An 18,147-nucleotide genomic window follows, 5' to 3' on the forward strand; every position below is an offset into this window, starting at 1 on the left:
CTGAGCTTATCCCTTCAGCCTCCTCATGTCTTTGCTCCATCATCCACTCGAACCCCCTTCTAAACTCTACCAGAATTTCCACCTGCATCTCCAGTCCTCGGATCTTTTCTTTGATCAGCTTTATCAGGCGGCACTTCATGCAGACAAAACTCTTTTCAGATACCCCCTCCAGGATGATGTACATGCCGCAGCTTCCACATCCAGTCATCCTCATTGTGTCTTGCACTGCTGCCTCTGTATCTGTCGTAGCCTTCCCACTTAAATCCTGTTAGTCCAGGAAACACAAACCCCCAACAGCCACCAGAACACCGGCAGACCACCACCCACTCCCTTCACTAGGCTGTCAGTTCCTCCGCTTAGGTCTCTACATCTCCCCCGCAACCTCCCCCTGTAAACTCCCACTGAAACTCCCCTGTTTACAACTCTGTTTGCTGGCTCCTGTGCCGCTTCAGCTGTCTATATGGTTCATAATGTTACAGAATTGTAACAAGACAGCTATATGATACTTTTCTGAGTTTATCAATGCTGTCTGTATCAGTTCAAGTTTGGAAAGGCTGGATTTCTAATGGCCAAGCACTGGTCTCCAAAATTCCTCCCTCCCCCCTCCAATATCAAGTACAGGCAAGTCTCATCTTACACAGAGGTTCCGTTCTGCAGTTAGCGCATAAAGCGAAAACCGCGTATAGTCAAAATTACATTGAGTTGAATTGCGGGCGGAATTGCCATCACTACAGAAACAGTATTTAAAATTTTTTTTGCTGACCACGTAAAGCTGAAATCGCGCATGTTAAATGTGCGTAAGATGCGACAGACCTGTAGTAAGGTTAATACTTTCAAAATCGAAGCAAAATTTGGAAATGCCTTTTGTATTGTAAAATACCAAGGTCTAGAGTTGGATAGTATAGTACATTATGTGTATAATGCGCTCACTTGTGTTGCAAATGTTTCCTCTGGGTGATCTTCAGAAGAGAATTCAAACGTCTTCAGAGAGGGGCTCTTAATGTGGTTTTTTTTGTTTTTTTTTTTAATTCCTATTTCCTTTTATAATAGAAATTGAGGTAATGTTTCTCCTGGAGAACTAACATCATACACCGGTGATACCATACAAGTGAAATCTGACTGAGAGCAAGTGATTTTTAGACAGGGTAGGGGGATGGACTTAACACCTGTAACTAAAATGCTAGAATAAATTGTCTGTTAGACTGAATATCCCTGCCTCATCCAGGGCTGACAGCTCCTGTTCCACATCTAAAACATTCAGCAAAACAAGGAGAAACCAGTATTGACATTCTTGATACTTTGAGGGCAAACACAAACATAACTTTAAAAGAAGTTAAAACTAATGCCTGTATTCATCAAACAAGGAATTAATATCGTAGTGAATTCTACAATGATGCAGTTATATGCTTAGCAATGTTGAATACTACTTACCAGTCTTTTTTTATCTTGACATGAATGAGAAGTGATGTGTAACAAATGAAATTTATCATAGATGTCCGCCCCCCCCATGCAGAAAGTAATAGTGAAAACAGAACTCTTAACCTTTAACTGCATTGAAGGGCAAAACTAACTGAAGCAAAAGAGCTTTCAGATTTACTCCATACATCAATGGCTTTCATAATTTCACTTGCTTAAAAATGCATCAGGTGGTTTTCAGGTGTGAAGAAGGAGTGGGATCCCAATTTTCTTGGAAGATCTGAAGATATACGGTACCATAAAAGCATTGTCCTGACTTATGGTAAGATTTGAGGGAATTAAAGTTTCTACATTAGGGGGCTTCTAAACATCGCTATAATGAATTAACATTTGCGTTAACCTACTAAATATTGAATTTGAGGAGTTTATTATGGTTGAGACCATAGCTCACTTTGAGATCTGCAAATATACAGATATAAAAAGCATTTTACAAAGGAATGGAAATCTCCATTTTACAGATGAGCAGACTGAGGCACAGAATTCTCAAAATCTAAAAAAAAAAAAAAAATGGAGAAAGTGGAAAGATTTAGTTTTAAATGTCATTGAGAAATAAGTCACTAAAGCAGTGTCCACTACAGAAATTTGGCACACCACCATGGTGGTTCTAGCACATTTCTAATGTATATTTTGTTCTCACAAGTGCTTGTAATGCTATAATAAACTTTTAAGTTAGTCTTGCTTCAAGCAAGACTATTCCACACTGTGGTCCACCATTGTCGGTGTCCACTGATGCAGTGTTGGTATGGACAGATTGCTGGTGTAATTGGCCTATAGTGTGCCATGCAGTGCTTAGGTGGCTAGTCTGGTCTACTTTCCGCATTTCACTTCCCAGGCATCAAGTTAGCAACAGCCTCCAACTATACAAAAAATACTCACTGTGGAGCAAACCTGTGTGAAGCTTGTGCTGGGAAAACTGCAGTGATTAATTTGATTCAGGTCACCTGCATGTCTCCAAAGAGGTGCTCTCAAGCATTTGTTCAGTTGGCCAAAGGCAGACATGTGGACACTGGTAGCTGAAGAGAGGTGATTTAGGGTCAATTGAATTCTGCTCTGCAATATTTTAGTGCAGTGACAGTCAGCTAAAAGGCCAATCATACATTGGGGGAGATACTTTTGGCCTGCTCTGCTCCATTTGTCCCATTCAGGTAATACAGAAGAAGCAGAAACCATCCCCAAATTCTCCTCTGGGATTTCCATCAGTGTGAATGAGGTGTTGGCAGCATATTCAGCACCTTTTATCTTCCTCCCCATAGTCTTTGGTGCAGGGATCACGTTTGGGGCAGGAACGGTGAGTGGCTAATGTGTGCTATCTTCTGGTTATCAACAGCTGGTGTATGGTTCTTGGTAACCATTTCCAGCTGGGCAGAGAATCAGTCAGTCATAACTGTTTTTTTTTGCCTACAGTTTTGTCCCTCTTGAGTGCAGGGAGGAGGGGAAGCTGCCCATTGCTAGGGGCTCCCCTGAACTCAGGCAGAGCCACTCAAGCATCTGCCCTTCTCTCCTGGGCTTCTTACAGCTTTGCAGGTGATGGAGCAGCCAAAACCATCTTCTCCTCCCTCCCCAGCAAAGCAGCAGGAGAGCTGCTGATCAACTGCAGCAAGCAAGAGAGCAGCTTCTCCATCCTCCTTGCTTGCATCTGATAGTGCAGAGAAAGGAGTAAGAGGCAATGTCCCCTCTGTCTCCTTGTGGTCATAGGGCTGATAGACACTTCAACTGAATTACTGGGTGCAATTCCAGAAGCACATTTTTCAATTCATAATAATGACAAATTTTCTTAAGTTATCCTGAAGGGCCACAAGTTTGGAAGCTGCTACTTTGACGCATTGATTCTCAAACTTGTCCAAAGAGAATGTGCTAGTGGCTTGTAGAGAGCTGGCTTATCATATAAAACAGCTAGAAATACTTATTACGTAGGTGGCACGTGGATATTAGCAATTGCGAATGAAGCAAGGTGGTTCGCAAATTAATCTTAAAATACAGCCTACACTAGAAAAGATTTTTAGATGCTCTTTTCATGTATAGATAGGCTCCATTTGGAGTGTCAAGCAGTAAAGCAAGAAGATAGAGATGGGTCTTGTATAGTAAGCCCTGGAACAATAAACTAGTCTGATTTACAGGGGAAAATTCACCCCTTTTGCAAAGAGCTGGCCTGAGTTCTCAGGACTTGCATTTCTATCTAGCCCAAAGTGCTTTTGGATTGTGTTGGTGAGGGACAAGGAGGTTATAGATATGAACAGGAGAGGCAGACCTTCCAGTATCTGCAAGAGGTAGGTGAGATTCCTCCACAGTAAAGACTACACACTCATTCAGGATTGGATTGTGGCCATTTCTGATTTGTTGGTAGATTGCTATATACCACATGCCATCTCTACCATCTTTCTCCTAGTGTGACAAGATGATGGGTGAGGTAATATCTTTTATTGGACTGTCTTCTGTTAGTGAGAGGGAAGCTTTTGAGCTCTAGGACACCAATTCAAGTTCAGCTCCAAGTCAGTAGTGAGTGGAAGTTCTTGCTATCGGATGGCCACCTGATTGTCTTCATGGACTGATTTTATTGGTCTAATTCACTTTCCAGTGGACAGGTGTTTATATCACTTTTAGCTTCGCTGCTGGTAATTTCATTAAGGAGGGTTAAAACTGAAGGCTGGTATACACTAGACCAGGGGTTCTCAAACTTCATTGCACCGTGACCCCCTTCTGACAACAAAAATTGCTACACCACTCCAGGAGGGGGGACTGAAGTCTGAGCCTGCCCAAGCCATGCCACCCTGGACAGGGGAGCCAAAGCCAGAGCCCCACTTCCCCCAGTTGGGGTGGGGGAGGCTATAACCTGAGACCTTCCACCTCGGGCAGTGGGGCTTGGGCTTCAGCTTAGGTCCTTGGCCCCAGCAAGTGTAACGCCAGCCCTGGTGGCCCCATTAAAATGGGGTGATGACCCACTTTGGGGTCTCAACCCACAGTTTCAGAACTGCTGCACTAGAAAACTAGATTGACCCACTGCATTGCTCAAGAGTCATGACAAATCCACAATCCTGAGTAACTTGAAAAGCTGCGACTCCTTAAGTGTAGACCTGCCCTTAGACTAGACTGCTTTTTACCTCCCAGTTTCCTCTCCTCATTTGTCCCAGATTCTCTTTGAGTCTTAATTTTGCACATTTTCACTGTAGTGAGTTAATGTGATAGTTCTGTGCAAGGATCCATTGTCGTCTTGTTTTGTTTTGTTTTGGGTTTGTTCTTCCAGTGAGTTGTAATTTTCAATTAGCATGGGATTGGTTGTACCACTGATCAGGAAGATAAGGTTGCTGAGCCCATGGAGTGATGATATATATGTGAATCATAATTTGTTTGGATTTAGTTTTTGATTTTTCTAGTACTTGCTGTTTAACATATATCATAGTAACACCTAAACACTTCAACCACGGTGGCCCTATTGTGCTAGGTATATAAATGATGGTCTCTGACCTAAAGACTTGCGGTGTTGGGAATGTTTGTGGCTTTGGCTGAGATCCCCTCAGAAGTTGGTCATTTTGTTGATTAGCCAGAGGAATCAGCCTCGTTCTGCTCTTCAGCTGTTGCTGCTTGTGTGTGTCGATGATTTGTTTGCAGTATTGCAGATGCAAGGAATTCTGTTGGGGTTTTATCCCAATAGTGCAGTCAGTTGTTAAATTTTGACCCCAGCTTTCACACTCCTATATTAGAATGGCTTGGACTATGCTGGGTTGAATAGTTCTAGCAGAAGCTTACACAACCCAGTAGGTATCTCTAGTGATTTTATTTTATGGCATCTGGTTATACCCCCCCAAAATGTGGGGACCCGCCTGAAAGACCCCCTAAGATTATCTTATACCAGTTTAGATTAAAACTTTTCCAGGGCACAGTTTTCTGCCTTGGACAGATACTGCTGCCTCTACCAAGTGATTTTTTTCACAAATATTCTGGGAAGGGTCACTTGGAATCCCTATCCCCTCCTCCCTCCCCCAAAATATTCCCCCAGGCTTCTTCACCCTCTTTCCTGGGGAGGCTTGAGAATAAAATATCAACCAGTTGCCTTAGCAATGTGAGCACGGACCAACCCCTTGTCTAAGGACTTTGGAATCAAAGGATTCTTTTAAAAAAAAAAAAAGAAACAAATCTGAAAACTTGGGTTTTAGGGATTAAACACCAAAAATAGCTTTCTTGGGGTTCAGCTTACAGGTTACAAGCAAAACAGAAGCACCTGGGGTTAGCACAGAGGAATCCACAAACCAAAACAACTGAAAAGGTTCCTAATTGCATCTGTCTTAACTTTTCCTTGGTTACTTACATATCTGGGGTTCCAAATGAGGAGTTTCTAGGTATGATGCTGCTGATTTCCCATACCTGGCTTTAAGTTTACAGCTTGTTGCTCCCCTCCCCTTTCTCCGGCCTTAGAGACAAAGACTAAACCCCCAAACCCAGCAATTTTTCCAGTTTGAAAAGGTACAGACTCCTTATTGGTTCCCCTGGTCAGGTGCCAACTCAGGTTAAGCTTCTCTTAACCCTTTACAGTTAAGGCAATTAGGGTACAGCTGCTACGGAGGATTCTATAGCTACTGATTGGCTGTGTGTCCATAAAAAGGAGCTACCCACCCCTCATTTATCACATATGGTGTGGAAATTCTGTAAAAGTTTTGATTTGTAATTGATTTAATAACTGATCTGAAACTCTGTGGTGCATGTTTTGTGAGAACTAGGTGTCTATAATTTTAGGGTGTGTTCAGGCTCCATGTCTTTAATACAATTTTGGTTTGGGTTGTTCTGAGGTTTTCTGATTCTTTCCCCCTTGCCCCTAGTTGACCTTTAAAGTCCACGTACTGCAGTAGGTTTTTGGAAGATGTATATTTCTCTGGAGACCATCCTGCATGGGTGATCATATGCCTGTAATCTGTGTACAGCAGGTGTTTTAATTGAAGTCATTTAGTGGGAGTCCTGGGCTTGAGGATTGCTGCCGTAGGGGTGGTAGTACACTGGCACACAGGTTAAACAAGATCAAGTAGAGATTACCATCCCTTTTTTACACTTTTGTTCTCAAATATTCTTTCTATCCTCTCTTTGCATATGATATTCATTTTTTTAACTTGATAGATTCCAAGTCCAGAAGGGATCATTCTGATCATCTAGTCTGACTTATGGTATGACAAAGGCCATAGAACTTCCCCAAAATAGTTCCTAGAGTATAGCTTTTAGAAAAACATCAAATTTTATTTTAAAAGTTGTTGGTAATGGAGAATCCACCACAGCCCTGGGTAAATTGCTCCAGTGATTGATTACTCCCTTTTTTTAAACAATATGCCTTATTACAAGTCTGAATTTGCCTAGCTTCAACTTCCAGCCTTTGAATTATTATATGTCTCTCTGCTAGATTGAAGAGCCCAGTATTAAATATTTGTTCTCCATGTAGACACTTAGTATGTAATCAAGTCACCTTTTTCTTAAGCTAAATAGACTTAGAGCTCAGTTACTGTTAAGCATGTTTTCCAGTCCTTTTATAATCCTCTTGGCTCTTCTTTGAACCCTCTCCAACTTATCAAGATCCTTTTTGAATGGTGTACACCAGAAATGGACACCGTATTCCAGCAGCGGCCTCACCAGTGCCGAATACAAAGATAAAATAAGCTTTCTACTTCTACTTGAGATTCCCCTATTTATACATCACAGGATCACGTTGACCCTTTTGACTACAGTGCCACACTGGGAGCTCATGTTCAGCTGATTATCCAACACAACCCCCAGATCTTTCTCAGGAGCACTGTATCAGAGGGGCAGCTGTGTTAGTCTGGACCTGTAAAAGCAGCAAACAGTCCTGTGGCACCTTATAAACTAACAGACATGTTGGAGCATGAGCTTTCGTGGGTGAATACCCACTTCGTCTACAGTGGGTACAGGAGTAGTAGTCATCCATCCTGTAAGTATGACCTGCATTTTTTGTTCCTCAATGTATACTTTTATATTTAGCTATATTAAAACACATGGTTTGCTTGGACCCAGTTTACCAAGAAATCCAAATCAATGACTTGTCTTTTGTTGTTTATCACTCTCCCAATATTTGTCATCTGCAGACTTTATCAGTGATGATTTTGTTTTCATGCAGGTCATTGATAAAAATATTAAATGGTGTAGGGGCAAGAACCGATCTCTGTGGAACTCTTCTGGAAACACTCCTGCTCAATGACAATTCCCTGTTTACAATTACATTTGAGCCAGTTTTTAATCCATTTCTTGTCATATTAATTTTATAGAGACAAGGTGGGTGAACTAATATCTTTTAGTCAGTGGATCAACTTCTGTTGGTCAGAGACAAACATTCGAGCTTCCACAGAGTTCTTTGTCAAGACCTGAAGCTCGAAAGCTTGTCTGTCACCAACAGAAGTTGGTCCACTAAAAGATAATACCTCACCCACCTTGTCTCTCTAATATCCTGGGATCAACACAGCTACAGCGACACTACATACATTATTTTATATCATTCTAATTTTTTAGTCAAAACTTACGGTACCAAGTCAAATGCTTTAGAGAAGTCTAAGTATATAACATCAACATTTACTTTTATCAACCAAACCTGTAATCTCATAAAGAAAAAAAGTTGGAATTCATGCAAATCAACATGGATTTATGGAAAATAGTCAAACTAACATTACCCTCCTTTAATTCTTTATTAATCAAGTTCCTGTATCAGCTGCTCCATTAACTTGACTGGGAGTGATGTCATGCTGACAGGCCTATAATTACCAAAGCTTTTATCCAATTTTTGATTGGTTGATGGGTTTATTAAGGTCATAATGTCTTCGGATCAGTTCTATTTAGCAGCAATTTAAGGTTCAAAATGGGTGCCTTTAAAGTCTATGAAGCTGCTCTTCATCTGTTGTGTGTATATAGATGAATCTGTATTCTAGGTTTTGTGTAATCAGGGAATGATTTCATTAACAATGGTAAAAATGGGTAGGCAGGGTTACCCAGAATCAGTGTGATACACTTAATGTCAATATTGAGTTAGGTTTGCAACTTGACCACAGCATGAACATACAGGCAGAAAGCAACTTGGTCATCAGTCAGCTGCCCTTTCCCTCTTGGTACTATTCTACCCTTTATCATCTGCTCACATACCTTGTAGGTTGAGCAAAGCAATGATATTAGTAACTTTTTGCAGAGTTAGGGTCTTTATGTGGTTTAATAGTGCAACTGCTTTAGACTGTCTTCACAGCCTGGGTATCTGCATTATCGCCATGCAAGAATTAAGTCAAGCAGCAACTTCTGTGCTCATGTTCTGAAGTGTAGTAGTAGTTCAAAAAAGGAGACACACAATGATTCAAGACGTCCACTGCTTGTACACATTCCACCATCCAAGAGGCTGAAGTCTGGATAGAGCTGGGGCTCTCAACCTTTTTCTTTGAGGCACACCCCATCCATCCCCCACCACCCTAAACATGCTATAAAAACTCTACAGCCCAGCTGTCGTAACTATTTTTCTCCATATAAAAGCCAGGCCAGCGTTAAGGGGTAGCAAGCAGGGCAATTGCCCAAGGCCCTGCAAAGCTAAGTTGCTCAGGTTTTGGCTTCATCCCTGAGTGTTTGGGGCTTGGGGTCCCGTGCTGCTGTCCTACAGTGTGGGGCTTTGGCTTTCTTCCCTGGGTCATAGTGAGTCTAATAATGCTGGCCATGCTTGGCAGCCTCCTGAAACCTGCTTGCGCCCCCCACTCCCCATGGGTCCCCGGACCCTGGCTGAGAACCACGGGGATAGAGCTTTGCCTCTGAAAGTCCTTTACCCCAAAATACTAATGCAGAAGTTTACACAGAACAAAATGGAGGGAAATGCTGATGATCTTGAAGAACCTGGTTCCTTCAGAACTCCTCCCTCCGGGCACTGACCTCAGATGAAAACATTGGTGTATTCTAAATCAAGTGAAGGCTGAAGTGGCAAAGACTAGTGATAATGTGACCAAATGGAAGCAAAAGAATGACCCCAAATGTGAATGTGTAGAGCCTAGGCAAGCAGTTGCACCGCATCAGGCAGCGTTCCCCTGTCAGTATCTTGTACTCCCACAGAACTGTTCCAGATAAGTGATAACACCAGGTCTTGACTGTGGTTTTGGAGTGCTGCTGCTTATCAGATGCAGAGCTTGCCAAGCCAATTTGTGGCAGCTTAATCAGTGAAGTGTAGAGCCCTCAGATCACCATCAAATCTGGTCTGAGGACAGTTCTCAATGATGTGTGATATCTGTCTTTGGCCACAGCTGCATGTGGAATTCTCTTGTTGGCCCCAGGAATGAAGGCTGACTGCACACTGACTCTGGCCTGTGCAAAATTGGTTCAGAAGGGCCAGTGAGTGGTGTGGCAAATCAAAGCTGGGTCCAACTGATCAGGTCAGTTACAGGAGACTGGTTTCTGACATGAGCTGCAGACCATTCTTCACACCACATTGACATCACAGAGAAATCTGAGCAGGACAAGTGGCACACAACAGGTGCCTTGAGTGCACCTTGGGTGGTCAAAGAGATCTGTGTATAGCGGTAGGCTTGGGTTTGCCCTGATCATCTCAATCATTCTGGATGTAACATCCTCGTGATGGAAGTCTGGAGAAGTGATTCTGATTAACACAGGGAGCCATGGTACTGGTGTGGGTCGAATCATCCCAGTTATGATGCATGTGGTTGAGTGTAGTTGTGTGTTAATCAACTTGACATGAGATTGATCTGGCTCTGTTCAAGCACAGTATTGCTACAAAGTAACTGAGGGCTAAACCAGATTATTTGAGAGTTGGCTCCCTGTGAATATCGGCCAGTTTACGTAAAAGGTTGTTACGTGACTTCACCTTAGCAGCAGTTTTCCTCAAGTGGTTAAGATATGAGAGAGATCTATCTAGGGTTACTCTGAAGTAGACTAGGTAGGATTTGTGTGTTCAAGCAATGACCCTTGAGAAAGATACTGAGTTATTCTGGCCCTGTAAAGATGGAACACACTCAAAACTGGGTCATATTTAGTTCTAAATTCCACCAACTATAGTATTAGCCCATCTTAAACAAGTGAGCGTTTAGGGTGTCCTCAAGTTCTGGGAATGACCGTGCTTGGATGCCTAAGCAAATGTTATCTGAACCTGCAGGAATGGGTAAACAGAAGGTCATTTGTGTATGTACAGGTTGAAAGCATTGGTGCCAGCACAGAACCTTGGATAGATTATGCCATAAGCTATGATGAATGTCAATATTGCACAGTGGTAACATAGTACCCCAATGTCCACTCTTGACAGTCACTGCCTGGCCACCACCCTATGTCCAATAGTCTGCTTCTATGCCTAGTTCACCACTGAGTAGTATCTTTCTCTGCTAACGTAATCCTAGACTGCTGTTTTTGTAGGGTGGGGGACGGAGGGTAGGCAGACAGGGCTGACTTGGGGTAGGAGAAAGAGAATGGGCATATGGGTTCCTTCCACTGTGCATGAATCCCAGTTGTTTAAAGTTCAGTGATCTCTGCCAGTTGGTTAAGTCCCTGGAACATACTAAGAAACATTTGGGCACCTCTCACCCAATCAGTTCCCTGCCACTGCAGGGGCCTCAGACATTGGTGGCAAGTTGGGCTCGTCTGTTCTCTGCCAGTGGCACACAACAATTTATTCCCCATGGAGTTAAAATGTTTTAGTCTAACCTAACTTATTGGGCTCAATACAGGGATAACAGGGTGAAAGTTAATGGCCTGTTATATACAGCTCAGACTAGAAGGGACTGTTGGATCATCCAATTTAAGACTGGAATTCAGATTGCCACGTAAACCTCCACAACAAAATTGACTTTCCTGACCTGAACTGGTGCTCTGCTGACCAACGGTTATCTGGGATAGCTAGGTTCCATAGGGTAATTCATGGAGTGGAACTTTCATTCTGGTGGTGGGATGTTGGGGCTAGCTCACTACAGACTTAGGAAGGAGTTTTTCTGTAACTCTGAAGTTCAGCAGCTGTTGCTGCTCCTCCCAGATCTTAACAATTTTGTTCTACCAATCTGCTCATGGTCCAGACCCAAAAGATGTGCTCTTTCATTCTCAAGTACCAGAAAGACCCAGTTTCTTTGGGGTAAGGGATATACAAGCATTGCAAGAACACCTCCAACTGCTGCTCTGTCTCTGCCTGCCTGCAAGTTCAGGTACAGCTTCCATTGTATTGCTGCAGACACCATGTAACTGCTTTTCTCAAGCTCTGGCAGAAACCTTTCTTTCTTGAACATTCACCTTGACCTCCATTTTGAAAAAAGCCCTAGAGGAAATGTACTGGTGCCCAAGGATTCATAGGAGTTTCTCTCCTTCCATACTTCCGTTGGCTTCCTCAAAAGTTGTCAGAACTCTCTGCTTCTGGAACTCTGGGATAGGTACCCACAGGGCAATGCAACTGCAGTACTATAAGTTTTGCCCACATCCACATATGCATTGAATTAAACATGGACTTGCTGTATTGTTGATGCTCAAGTGTGCTAACCAATCAGTTCAGTTAGCAATGATTCAGTTTTTCACTGTAGACACAGCCTTTTTGAGAAGCAGATAGCACTGTTGTGCTTGCTCTGCTGCAGCAGTGAATGCAACATCATGCTTTTAAGAAGGAAATAGTATTTTTAAAGGACATATACTTAAAATATAGGGCTTTTTCTAAAGAGTATACACCTTTTAGTGGCTCATTTTGTCAATGTGTTCTTAAATTATCTAGATTCATATTGCAAGAGTTTCTGAAAGTCCATCACTTTGTATGATCCGTGTTACATACTTAAGCCTGGCTGTATTAAATATTTTCAGGCATATCGTCTACTTTCCTTGTGCTCTTTCATCAATTTGCTGATCTACTGCATCTTTCTGACCAGACCCCTCTCATGCTTCCTCTGAATGCCTTTCCATTATAGAGAATCATTACAAGCTGCTGTTCCAATGCAACTTTGCCTTTCTTGAATCAAAAATATGCAAAAATGTAAATGTACAGAGTGAAGGGCAGAGAGATTTCCTTGCATAACCAGTGGAAATGTTTGGAAGTGGCCACATTTTCAACTTGTATCTTGGATTAATCTTTAAAAGCACTCAATCCAGATTGCCCTTGGATACTTCAGTGATATGTCTGGGTCTAACTGCAAGGAAATCCTTTAATTAAAAAATTCTAAGCTTATTTTTCAACTCCTTAGAAGTAGCAAACTGCTCCCTAGTGACCTATTTGGATACAAGTGTTTGGTTTAAAATCATCTGGGACTCATTTATTATGGAAAAGTTTACAGATAATACAGAATAGTTCCTGCATAATTTGCCTCCCTTTTTTAGAATGTAAACAAAATAACTGTATTGATGCAACTTGTTTTAATAGAAGCCGAATAGGGATTACATGCAATGCTAAATTCAGTATTTGACATTTAGCAGAAATCTGTGTTTCCTGCTCATGCTTGGTTTAAATTGAAAGTGGTGTGACAGTGCCTCCTGGTGTCTGAGTCAAACACATGGTCAACAAACAAAAAAACTTCCTGAAATGATTTGGACTATTTTTAAATTGTATTTTACAATGTTTAAAGGAACAGTTTCACTGTATTGTGTGCAGGGTGTGTAACTTGATGATGTTTTTGCTACTATGGAGTGACTTGAGTGTAACAGACCTTTGACCTTATAGCTGAGAATGGGAAGAAAAAAAATCCTGTAACATCTTGTTGGAGAACCTCCATCCCCTACCGTGCATAAAAGACAAAAACAGGAGCGGTCCATTTGGGAGAGATGTGGGAACAAGCAACTGCTACTTGTCCTGTACCCCAGCACCCTTAAGTTGATTTTTATAGGAGTGAGCTGTAAATTTGAAGCTGGAAAAAAAAAGTGCCTTAATTTACAAATATCAATATGTATTTATTGACAATTTAAAGAAGAACTGTAAATACTAGAGAGGAATTATGCCTAGTGCATGGATTAAGGTGTGAGATTAGATAAATCACTTAGCCTCTCTGTGCCTGAGTTTCCAAGGGTAGTTTTTTAGGAGTAATTTTTAGCTACCAATGTGTGAGAGGATGAATTAATTGTTTTGTAAAGTGCTTCGAGGTCCTTGGATGAAAGGTGCCATAAGTGCAAAGTATACTGTACATTTTAAATACTTTTTTTGGCCACACAAAGTGCGGGCAGGAACTGATGCAGATTTATTCAACTCTAATACAGGCATGAAGCAGGAAAGAGGTACAAAAAAGCAGATTTCTGCCTGGCTGACTTAGCCTTATACTGCCAGTGTTCCCCATTTCAGCCTCTTCTATACAAATTTATAGCTAGCAATTTGCACACAGACTGACCCATTTGCCCTCTGCCTACAGTATACGTTTGATCTCCAGAAACCCACATGCCCTTTCTCACAATGTGATCACTGTCTCAGTGTAAGTGTCAGTCAAGTGTATTCCAGTTCCTCTGTTTGGTATTTTGTCTTCCCACTTTATTTTCAGAATCCTGTGCAGGCATCTGCTGTTCAATCTGATGTGCCTAGCATACGTAGCCCACATTTCTGAACCATAAAGGAGCGATGACGGCCCGCGAGTCTCATAAATTCGCATCGTCACCTTAGTCGATGGTTTGCTGTTATTCCAGGCACGTTTCTGTAATAGGCCAAAATTCTTAGCTGCTTTTCCAGTTCTGTTTGTCAATTAAATCTGAAGGGCAAGATTCCCGCTGCGTAGAACCCAAGTAACAAAAGAGTTACCTTGCAGAGGGATGTCGGGCATTGGTTATTCCACCTCTTGGTACATGATCACAATCTTCTTGAAACTAATTCTCAACCCAAAGTTTCTGTGTGATGCAGAAAACCTATCCAAGGGATTTTGCAGGGAAGATTCACAGTGGGCGACCATGGCCGTGTCATTCACAAACAGGAAATCTCTCAGAAGCTGCTCTTTCACCTTCTTTTTCGCTCGAACACTTGCGATGTTAAACAAGCTTCCATCTAGTCCAGTTTGAAGATAACTGCCATCACCGTTGCCCTTAAATGCATGAAGAAGCAAGAATGAAAAGTAGGTGTTAAAAAGCACAGGGGCTAAAACATACCTGTTTCACCCCATTGTTGATATCAAAGACATTTGACTCTATATTCTCATGCACTATAGTTGCCCTCATACCTTGATGTAATGAACAAATAATGTTCAACAATTTTTGGGGTGGGGGGCAACCCAGTTTCTTCAGAATAAAAAGGCCTTGTCTGTTGACTGTATCAAAGGCCTTCCTCAGAGAGATAAAGGCTATGTCCAGTGGTATTTGTTTTTCTCTACACTTGTCTTGCAGCTGCTTCACTTAAAATATCTATTAAAGTATTAATAAGACATGGGGAGAAATGGAAAAAACGTCTTCCTTGTTGCCATAAGAAATGATGTCCCTGAAGGCATGCCTGACACCACTGCTGCTTCTATTGGTCTGTATAGTGAAAACAATGATGCTGAGTGTTTCTTTCCATCCTGCAGTAAATCTTTAGTTCTGCTATAAAACAGACAAGACCAGAATTTAAACCAAGATTTTATTGCTCACTATTTCTTGTGGGATTTAATCTGTGAAGAAAAAAATTGATAAAGCTGAATCTCACTAGTTCAGGGATTCTCAAACTCTTGTATAGTGTGGACCAAAACTCAATGGAGTGTCTTATGGATGTTCTTCCCTCTCATTTGCAATCAATATTTTTTGGGGCAACTAAGGTAATTGCGTGCATGGAATGGTAACATGAGGATATTATTTATATATTTTAACTCTGATTTTTTTAAAGTGAACAGTGATTGATTTTTTTTTCTTCATTTCACCTCCCTCTCCCATCTATTATGTTTCTCCTTGAAGGAGCCATGCTTAAAGTCTTTGCCCTGTCTACACTGCAGCTTCTGTTAGGATTGGTGGAATTTGCACCACTATAGAAAAAATACACATTTTCCGAGTATAGACACCCCTCCCCCCCCCAATGGCTAGCCACTCCAGTTCCACTGGACCACCCCATTGTCAATACTGTCAACCCCAAGTGTTCAAAAGACATGAATTGGGCCCCCCAAAAAATCATTAGATTGGCTTAAAACTAGTGAAATTTTAAAAATTCAGGGTTCTTTTATTTTCCTTCTAGGTTTGGGTTTTCAAGCTTTTCCCTGCAACCCTGATAGCTAGAGACTTGGGGGGAAATAAAAACTGCTGAGTGTCTCATGTAATATCACAACACCAGGAGCTTGGACTTTTTAAAAAAAACCAACCAAATATTGTGAAACTTACTATAAAATTGGAGTTTAAAATTGTTTTTACAGTGGGAACACACGAGCACAAAGTAAGATGTCAGTGGAACTCAAGTCTCCTGACTCCCCATTGTGTAGACTCCGTTATTCTTCGAGTTACAGTCCCAATGTCTAAGTAAGGTGTGTGCACTCCTGTCCACCTTTGATCAGAGATGTTTTCATCAGAAGTGTCTAAGAGGCCATGTCTACACCCTACACACCCTTTTGCTCTGAACCGAGGATATAGAGAGGGGAGACCTGCTGCTGCTCTAGTTCATCTCAGCTGGCTGTGGCTAGAGATGGAGCATTGCTGCATCCATAAGCAAAGCTATTTGACAGTTTACATTTCTACTTAATGTTCTTTATTTTCACTTTATTTCTTTTCCTGGCAGTTTCAGGCCATGGGGTCCCCATGCCTCAATCCTTGGTTTGCTACAGCTAACTAGGGCATCTGTCATGTTAGCCTCTGTAGCCTTTCTTCTGCCCAAAATTCCAGGCTTCAAACCCTGCCAGACCTGTCACAGATCCTCCTTCCTCCCTTAAGATCTGTGGAGCATTATTGAGGATCCAGGTCAATGGCTAGAGGGAAGGAGCAAAATTCATCCCGCAAACACACTGCTTCTCCTCCTTGCAGTTACGTGAGCTTCATGTATAGACTGGGCTAAAGGCATCCTTATTGAGAAATAGGGGATAAATTCTGCGTACACAATTGGTCAGCAGCATGCTCTGTGTTGGGATTAACTTGCTAGTGCAGTCATGAGAGGGTTTTTTTAAATATTTGTAATGGGATATTGAGTTAATACTGTTAGTCAATGGAAAAGAATCTCAGTAGCTAGTCTGAATTTTATGTGTGTTTGACATGGTACTAAGCAGGCTGAGGTCTCTCTCTATCAAACCCTGGACCTGGTTTAACACTGTTTAATATTGGACAGTGACTGGATTATGTTAATACCTTTGGCCTGTGTATTATATCTAAACTAATACAACAACTCACAGGGTTTGTGTTGGGATCCCATTTTCATGTCCACCTCCCTCAAAGATCATCACGACAAATGCATCCTTGCTGGGTTGGGGAGCTCACCTTACGGACTCCATAGTATGAGGTAAATGGATCCCTCTAAGACAGGGGTTGGCAACCTTTCAGAAGTAGTGTGCCAAGTCTTCATTTATTCACTCTAATTTAAGGTTTCGCATGCCAGCAATACTTTGCAATGTTTTTAGAAGGTCTCTTCCTATAAGTCTATAATATATAACTAAACTATTGTTGTATATAAAGTAAATAAAGTTTTTAAAATGTTTAAGAAGCTTCATTTAAAACTAAATTAAAATGCAGAGCCCCCTGGACTGGTGGTCAGGACACAGGCAGTGTTAGTGCCACTGAAAATGAGCTTGCGTGCTGCCTTCGGCATGTGTGCCACAGGTTTCCTACCCCTGCACTAAGAGTTGCTGCTCCACATCAACATTCTTGCCCTCATTTTCTGCCCAGGATCAAGAGTCACAACTGACAGCAGCACAATGATGTACTAGATCAACTGCCAAGGAGGAGCAAGATCTCAGTCTTCGTGCACAGAAGCGATGAATCTCTGGAATTGGTGTCTAACTCACCAAATCAGTAGCTGCCTACCTATTGGGTCTGAAGACCACCTTGGCAGACACTCTGGACAGGCATTTTTGCCAGGATCACAAGTGGGAGCTGGGAAATCCTAACTCTTGCAAGATCTGGGCCTCCTCACAGATAGAAACCTTTGACATCATCCAACATGAAATGCCAGCACTCCCCCTCAAGGGAAGAACTCAGATGCAATTCTCTGGGGAGATGCCTTCCTCACACCTTGACTTTGGATTCTGTTATATGCCTGTGTTCCAACACCACTGCTCCTCAGAGTCTTGAAGACACTGAAACAGGAGAAAAGTGGTTAACCTCAGAGCCCCATCATAACTGAGACAGGTTGGGTTCCTGGACCTGATTTCTCTAAGTCAAAGGCCACCTCTTCTTTCTTTGGTCACAGAGCTCCTGACCCAGGAGTCTGGCCATGTAACTCATCCCAATCTCTCCTCGTTATACCTACATGCTTGGCTTTCAGGCCTACAGCAGGATTGTTCTCTTGAGGTGCAGTCCATGCTGCTGAAGAGTAGAAAACCCACCACAAGGAAAACCTACCTGCCAAAGTGGAAGCGTTTCCAGCTTTGACGTGCACAGCAGTCGTTATCTCCATGTGAAGCTCACCTCTCTGTCATACTTGGCTACATGTTAAACTTAAAAACCCTTGGGTTATCATTCAGCTCCATCAAAGTCCACCTAGCTGCCATTTCAGCCTTTCACCAACCAGTTGAAAGGTTTTCTGTTTTTGTGCATCCTACTACAAGATTCCTGAAGAGACTGATCAACCTCTTTCCTCACCTAGGACAGCCCGCTTCATCTTTGGGTCTTTATTTAGTTCTC

This window comes from Chelonoidis abingdonii, chromosome 3, assembly GCF_003597395.2.
Source record: "Chelonoidis abingdonii isolate Lonesome George chromosome 3, CheloAbing_2.0, whole genome shotgun sequence".
In the NCBI taxonomy this organism is placed as follows: domain Eukaryota; kingdom Metazoa; phylum Chordata; order Testudines; family Testudinidae; genus Chelonoidis; species Chelonoidis abingdonii.